Source organism: Parasteatoda tepidariorum, chromosome 3 (genome assembly GCF_982258835.1).
Source record: "Parasteatoda tepidariorum strain Cologne lab strain chromosome 3, Ptep-v5.0, whole genome shotgun sequence".
Taxonomy (NCBI): Eukaryota; Metazoa; Arthropoda; class Arachnida; order Araneae; family Theridiidae; genus Parasteatoda; species Parasteatoda tepidariorum.
The window spans coordinates 93,400,653-93,409,325 of record NC_141757.1 but is presented as its reverse complement, the minus strand read 5'-3'; positions in this window follow the sequence as shown (position 1 = coordinate 93,409,325).

Below are 8,673 nucleotides of genomic sequence, written 5' to 3'. Positions count from 1 at the left end.
TCAACATTTCATTTCAAAAATCATCCTCTTCTAGGATTATAAATCTTAATATTTTTCTCCTTTAATTACTTTTATTCACATTCACTTTTAAAGATTTTAAATATCAATCTCAGGCACTTTTAGTTGATTTTAGGGTAGTTTGTTTCCTTCTAAGATTTTTGTCTTTGTTTCTTAATGTTGATAAAATTATTTTAGTATTTTCCTCGCTAAAGTGGGAAAAACCTGTCAAAATAACAAAACAAAATCACAGTAGAAAATCAAAATGATTAATTAAAAACGCAGGCAATTTTAATTTGATGAACAACATTTAAAGAGAAGATCTATAAAATTAATCAAATTTGGTTATATCTGAAAGAAAGCAAATTACATATTATAGTATTGATTTTCATGGTAAGGAGAAGAAAAAAAACGATTCATTAACGGTTAACTCCATTTTAATTTAATTGAAAATGAAATATCAGAGGAAAAAAATTGAAAGAGTTTTAATTACTTTTCAAATAGACAATTTCCACAGGAAGTAAAACGTAAAAAAAAAAAGTAATAAAGCATCGAGATAACAAAACGTTATATTAATATTCGTTGAAATAAAAGGCAAATATCTTCCATTTGACGAATTATCGTTTGAAAACGGCCCATTTTTCCATTCAAATCTCTACTGCAGATAAATTAACGATGAGACAAGGGGGGGGGGGGAATACAGTGTTCATCAAGAAAAGGGGAATGCCAGAAAAAAATGAATAAGGACGAAAAAAGTAGAAAAGGACGACCTATAATTTCCAGCACCCCGGAGCTAATTTCTCTTTTTGGAAATTCACCGCACTTACTGTAACCAAAAACGTGAAGCTTCGAAGCAGTTTGGACTCTTCCACTTCACGAAGGAGGGAAAAATAAATCTTTTCTCCAGATTTACTAGATTTGGCAATAAATCGCTATTGTCTACTTTTGCTTATCAAATAATTTTTATTTAAAGAGAGCTTCTTTAACAATTTATAATAAAAAATTGAGAGTAAATACATTCACATAATTTCGTATATTTACGAAGCACTTTCATAGTACTTCAAAGTATTATCAAAAGCAAAGACGTCATTCCATTAAAGTGCAAGCCGCGTAGAAAATTTTAGATTTCTTTTTTAGAGGTTCTAAAAAAATTTTTAAATTATTAATTTATGGATTTGAGGAATTTTTAATTTCTATTTAGATGTTCTGAAAATTCTAAAATCATACATTTATGCAGTTCAGTTTTTTTTTTCTTCTTTTTTTTAGGTACAAGATTTGAATATTGCAGTTTGTAGATGTTTGGATAATTAAATATTGTAGTTTTTTAATTTTATTTTATTTCGGAATATACTTTAATTCTTTAACTTCTGTTGGTAAGAATGGATGTTTCAGTGTTTTAAATCTTATATTTTTAATTATACTAAAATAAAATAAAAACAAAAAAATTAGGCACACTTTTATGGCGGAACATTAATTGCATTATTTTGAAATTTCGGAAGAGAAATTTCATAAAACTCTAAATTTTTCTTTGCAGCTTTTTCTATTCCGAATAAAGTATATAATTTTATTCTTTTGGTACCGAACAACAGTCGGACTAACCATGGAAGTTATTATTATTTTTTTTTCCAAAGACGGATGAGTTACAATTAATCTTCATAAAAGGGCAGAGTTTCATAATGCTTTTCCAAGATGTGTTCGTGTGAGGTGGTCTCAATCAGAGCCGGATTATACCTTTCGTAGGCCCTAGGCATAGCCGTTCTTGGGCCCTCCCCTCCTTCCCCCACTCCTTCCCTCTTTTCTAAATATATGCTAAAATTTTCTTGCATATTTCTTTTACATTTTTATTAATATGGATTTTAATTTACAAATTTGCTTATCGAACTTTATCTGCATTAACTTAATCTACATTTGGCATCGCTCGCACTTATGTCTATTGAATACGACATTTTGCGTAGTTTGGAATTCGACAGCATAATACAAGATTTCGTTGAATCCAAAAATCGCAAAAAAGTAATATATTAGATCATAAGATTCTGAAAAATAATTTATTACCGAAAAATATTATATTTTTATTTGTATCTTCATAATTTTGAGCAAAATACACTTGTTTTTAAAGCTAAATTATTTTTGTCAACAAATTTTTCTTTCCCAAGTTTTTCGTAGGCCCCTGAATTTCGTAGGCCATAGGCACGTGCCTAGTGTGCCTATAGGTTAATCCGGCCCTGGTCTCAATTACAAGATTACAAAGTTGAACAATTGGAACCACACGTCTGCGAAACACATTTATACTTTATTCGTAATAAATATAGTAAACAGAAGAATTCTTAGAACATATTTTTGAAATCCTTTTCTAATATGAAATGGAAAAAGTATAAACTTGATTTAAGATGAGATAATTTAGGAGAGAAAAATTAAGAAAGATATAAAAATTTAGTGAATCACTATCGTGAAAGGCTGGGACAAAGAAAACCAAAATTGTTTGATCTTTGAGAGGGGACAGTGAGAGGTTGAAAGGCGCATACTAGAAACACCTCAAAATTTCATACAGCAAGAACTGGTTTTGATATTTTTCTTACCGCCTTCCTTACTAGCGATCGGACAGATTTCAACAACGTTTTTGTTTCTTCCTCTCTTTAATATTGATTTGAAAAATCTAAGTTATATTCTTTTATGACATCTATTTCAACATGTATTCTAAAAATATTTTTTAAGGGAGGTGATTACGGAACACCTTTGTATATCAGCTGTTCAACACTGTAAGGAAAAAAAAAGCATACTTGTAATTCATAGTTTATTTTGTGAAAATCAAAATAAAATTTAAGACAGCATGTTTAGGGTTGTTTCATACAGAACGACATATATTTTCATGTAGAAGTAATAAATACGAAATGATTAGTGTCAGTCGTAACCTTTTACAAAAGAAATAACGCAAAATTCTACAAAAACTAATTCACCATTTTATTATTCTTTTTCATCCATTGTTCAAAAAAAAAACCAAAACAAGAAAAAAAAAATGATCATATCTCCAATATCAAGCTTTTAGCTCGCAACATCAGAAAATGCGTGTTATTACATCACGTGACCCTGACACCTTCCCCCCAGAGTCATATTAGATCCAAAGATCGAATATGGCAAATAATTTAAGGGTCACACTTTACACATAAACAAACTATGTTTCACATTCACCCAAATATTCACTGAATCTTAGGTTTAACTTAACACTAGGTATTTACTTTAATCACCTAATAATAATAATAGGAAAAAATGTTCAGAGTCTTATTTTAGTTTATATTTACAGTCTGGACAATGCATCTGCATTACTAAGTTTCGATCCTTTGATGTGACTTGCCTCAATATCATGGCGTTGAATGGCTAACGCCCATCTCTGCAACCTCGGGCTTTGGGGTGTCGCACTCGTCAGAAATACTAGGGGATTATGATCAGTTAATAAAATAATCTTAGCACCACCGAGTAAGGTTTCAAATCTCTGCAAAGCCCAAATAATAGCATAAGCTTCCCTTTCAATTGTAGACCATTTCTGTTGAGTTGAATTCAGCTTCTGGCTACCGAAAGCTATGGGACGAATATTTCCTTCTTCATCTAACTGACCTAAACAACATCCGACCGCATTTTGAGATGCATCCGTATGCAAGTAGTATGGTTTCTCTATGTCTGGGACTTGTAACTCTGCGATCTTACATAGCGACGTCTTCAATTCCTTGAATGCCTTCTCAGCTTCTTCGCTCCAAGGAATCTCATTAGGAACTTTCTTTTTAGTAAGCTCTGTTAGTGGAAGAGCAATCTTTGCGAAGTTTGGAATATACTGCCTGTAAAAGTTGCATAATCCCAAAGCACTTCTCAGTTGTTTTTTGGTTTTGGGTGCCTCTAATTTCTGTATTACTCTTATTCGTTCTTTGTCAGGAGCATGTTTACCTGAACCAATAATATGTCCTAAGTATTTAACCTTTTGTCTAGCAAATTCGCACTTTCTCAAGTTCACGGAGAAATTAAAATATTCCAATCTCTTAAAAACTTCTTCAAGATGAATCAAATGTTCCTCCCACGTATCAGAAAATACTGCTAAATCATCGATATAAGCACAAGTGAAATCAGACATGGACTGAACCACTTTAGACATAGCTCTTTGGTAGGTTGCAGCAGCATTTCTTAATCCAAAGGGTAATACATTCCATTGGTACTGGCCTCGGTGAGTTCGGAATGCTGTGAGGTGTTCGCTGCCGTTCTCCATCGGTATAGCCCAATATCCCTTCAACATATCTAGCACAGTAATGAATTTCTTCTTTCCTACTAAGAAATTCAACTCCATCATATTTTGCATTGGATATGCATCCGGAACGGTAAGAGCATTCAAACTTCTGAAATCAATGCATAACCTGATTGTTCCGTCTTTCTTATGAACACATACTACCGGGTGTGCTATCTCACTTACCACCGGTTCAATCAGTCCTAACGCTAGCAATTCATTGATCTGTGCATCCACTTTCCCCTTTAAGTTTTCTGGTATCTTATACGTTTTTGGTTTCATCGTATCCTCCTCAGCTTTCAGCTTTATCGCATGTTTCCCAACTTTAGCTATCCTTATCTTCCCCGAAAACAACGTTTTGCGTCTATGTAAAAGATCTTTCAATTGATTTTGTTGCATTTTGGGTAAGTAATCCAAATTTAATCCTTTCAATGCTTCATAGCTTTCCACATCTGTAGGAAGAGTTGGTGTTTCGTATATTTCACCAAATTCATCATCAATATCATAGACAACTCCAACTGTTTGAATTCTCGCTTTGTATTCTCTCATTTTGTTAACATGCAATAATCTTAAATTTCCTTCAGGCATTTGCAAATAATACGAATTCGGTTTCACTCTTCTAATTACCTTTACTGGACCTATCCATCTGGCATATAATGAATTGGATGAATCATGCATTAGCACAAGTACTTGATCTCCTGGCGCAAATTCCCGGTATTTTTTCCTTCTATTGTAATATTTGGCATAATAACTTTGTTGCACATCACTTGTTAACCTTGCCTTTTCGGTTGCTATTTCTAATTTTCCTTTTAACTCTTTTAAATATTCCTCCGCTGATCCTTTCATATTCAAAGGTAAAAACATATCTCCGGCCCAAATTGACTTCAAGATAGATAACGGGCCTTTCGGTTCTCTCCCGTACATTAGCAGAAAAGGTGGTACTCCTGTAGTTGCATTTGGAACTTCTCGATAAGCCCATAGTACAAATGGTATATGTCGATGCCAATTTCTTCCTACTTCTCTAATAATGTGATGTAGCATATTTTTGAAAGTTTGGTTCCATCTTTCAATCAATCCGTTCCCTTCCGGATGGTATGGCGTTGAAAATCGCGGACAAGCTCCTAAAACCTTCAAAAACTCTTGCGTTAAACTTGCCGTAAAATTTGTCGCATTATCCACCACGATTACTTCTGGAATTCCTGTCCTACAGAATATTTCGAGCAGTGCTTCACATGTATTCCTTGCCGTTAACGATTTGAGCGGGACTGCTTCAGGCCATCTTGAATGTTGGTCCATCAAACAAAGGATATATTTATGTCCTTGTGCTGATACTGGATCTAGAGGACCAATTAGATCTACGTTCACCACTTGGAATGGAAGTTCAGGACGTGACACAGGTGTTATCGGAATTTTGTCTACTGAACGAACAACTCTTCTACCTTGGCACCCATGACATGAGCTACAATAAGCTTTAATTTCCTTGACCATCCCTGGCCAATAAAAGGAAAATTTAATTCTTTGAATTGTTTTACGAGCTCCTAGATGTGCTCCGAATACTGACTCGTGGGCAATTTCTAGTATTTTACCTTTTCTAATTTCGGGAATTACTAATTGTTGTATTCTATTCCCGTCCAACAGCTCTTCATGGCATAGTATATTATTTTGTATCACATACCCTCCTTTATTTTGCTTCCCCAATTTCCATGCTTCTTGGAGAGTATCGCAACTTTGTTGTTGTATCTTGAATCGTTCGGTTTCATTTCCATTCTTTTTATCACCGCATTCACCTACTGTTGGCTCCTGCTGCTCTTCTCCGTCACTTGCACTCATATATAACTGCTCCTTTCGGGAATCTGATCTTAGCTTCATAGCAGCGGTAAAACTGGGATTGTATACTCTTTTTTGTTCTAATAATGCCTCATAAGTTTCAGCATCCAACAAAATGTCAGCATTTAACCCATTGACGGCTGCTATCATCGTTTTAATTATAGGTGTAATATATCCTTCCGTTACCAAAGCGATTTCCACTTCTTTTAATTCAGCTTTTAGACTTTCGCCAAACGCAGGTTGTAGTATTATATGTCCTTTGTAATCCACTTCCTTACCCACTATATCGTTTTTAAATACACTTATTTGTGCACCAGAATCTACTACAGCTTCGTATTCATTTCCATTATATGAAATTCTAACTTTCTTAAGGGCAGCTATTTTTGGTTGAACGCCTTTACATTTTTTGTTTCCTATCATGACTTCACCGTTAAATCTTGCAGTGACTACTTTGCTTTCGATATTTCCATTTCTGAGTACCTTAACTTCGGATACTTGCCCTTCCGATACTTGAACCTCGGCCACTTTGCCTTCAATGTTTCTTCTCCTCTCTTTATTATCTCGACAAAATCGTGCCAAGTGTCCTACTCGTCCACAATTAAAACATGTGACTGGATTTTGGGAAGAACTCCGCTTATCAATTCTGCCATGGTTGTTATGCTCATGTTTATATCCTTCTCCAAATGTATGATATCTCCTACTAACCATGTTTGGTTTTTCCCGGTATAAGTTCCTATATGGTTGAGAAGCAATGAATTTAGTAGTTTGGTTATATTTCCTTGCATTCTCGTACTCATCTAACTTCTCAGCAAGTGTGTCAACTGAGCAAATTCTACTCCACTCATCAATAAAATGATTTTGTATGTCTCCAGGTACTCGTTCTTTTATCTGTTCGACAATGACAAGTTGTTTCAGGCTGTCGAAATCATTAATTTTTAGTCCCGAAACCCATTCGTTAAAATAGTTCGCCAATTCAAATCCAAAATCTCGCCAAGTGCTCTCAGCCGCTTTACAATGTCTCTTAAACTTTATTTTAAATGCTTCTGGGCTCAATTTAAACCTTTTCAATAACATACATTTTACATGTTTATAATCATTTGCTTTTTCTTCAGGCTCCCTTGCAATTAAATTCGCCATTTCTAGAGGCAATAATCCAACAAGATGCGTTACCCAATCTTCTTCTTTTATATGGACTCTTCGTGCTTGTCTTTCAAACAATATTAGATAAAAACTTATATCACCTTCTTTTGGATCAAAAGTACGCATTAATTTTTGCAATCCACCAGGTACATGTTCTCTTGTTTCTTCATTTCGAGAGCTGCTCGTCTCACCTATAGTACCAGTATGTACCAATGAAGCTTCTATCTTCAACCTCTCCAATTCATATTCCTTTTCTTGCCGCTTTAATTCATCTTCCCTTTCCTGTTCTCGCCGCTTTAATTCACCTTCCCTTTCCTGTTCTCGCCTCTTTAATTCATCTTCCCTTTCCTGTTCTCGCCGCTTTAATTCGTCTTCCCTTTCCTGTTGCTTAATTTCATATTCTTGTCGCCTAATTTCATCTTCTTTTTGTTGGCGCTTTATTTCTTCTCTTCCACTAACTATTCTTTTTAATAATTCCTTCACAAACTCCTCTTCGTACTCCGTACTTGCCAATATAATCTTCTTTAATTCGGTAACTCTCATGTCTTCCGTTGCCGTTTCTCCTAACTCTTCCGCCAAACACTTCAAATCTACTTTTAAAGCTCTTCCTAAAAATGCCATTTTTCACCTACTACTTTCTAAACTGCACCTTCTTACAAAAAAAAAATGCCACTTCCTAAACCAATTTCAAGACAATCTAAATAACTCACTATCTTCCATCAAACAACTTGAAATTCATAGAACAAACAACTACCAATCTTTTATTTCGAAATCCATTGGGGTTTCCCCGCACATTTGTCAGTCGTAACCTTTTACAAAAGAAATAACGCAAAATTCTACAAAAACTAATTCACCATTTTATTATTCTTTTTCATCCATTGTTCAAAAAAAAAACCAAAACAAGAAAAAAAAAATGATCATATCTCCAATATCAAGCTTTTAGCTCGCAACATCAGAAAATGCGTGTTATTACATCACGTGACCCTGACAATTAGAATTATAGAATTATTAAGAAAATGATTCGAATTATTTTTGAGCAAGTTGAAGGATTTCGAATTAAACATTTAAAATATTGTAATGATTAATTTAATTATAAATAATAGTTCGCATGGCAATACATACTAGCATTATAGTAAATAATCGAAGGGATATTTCCTGACTTCAACTCATTTCTAGAAAAAATTCGTACATGGGTGGTCTGCACCCAGATGTTAGCTTCCTTAAATTACCACATTTTTCTTGTGTTATTTTTAAGCTGTCAAAATGGGTGAGCTGCAGCTTGCAAACCCTTTATCTCCCCCGGTCCCTTTACTGAGAATTCGATACTTACTTGTAACTTTTGACATCGTGGAAGGAAGAAGGAGGTGACTTGCACGTCAACTTAGGAAACGAATCATGTGAAAGACATTTATAATATTGAAAAAAGAAAAGAAAATTCCTGAGTG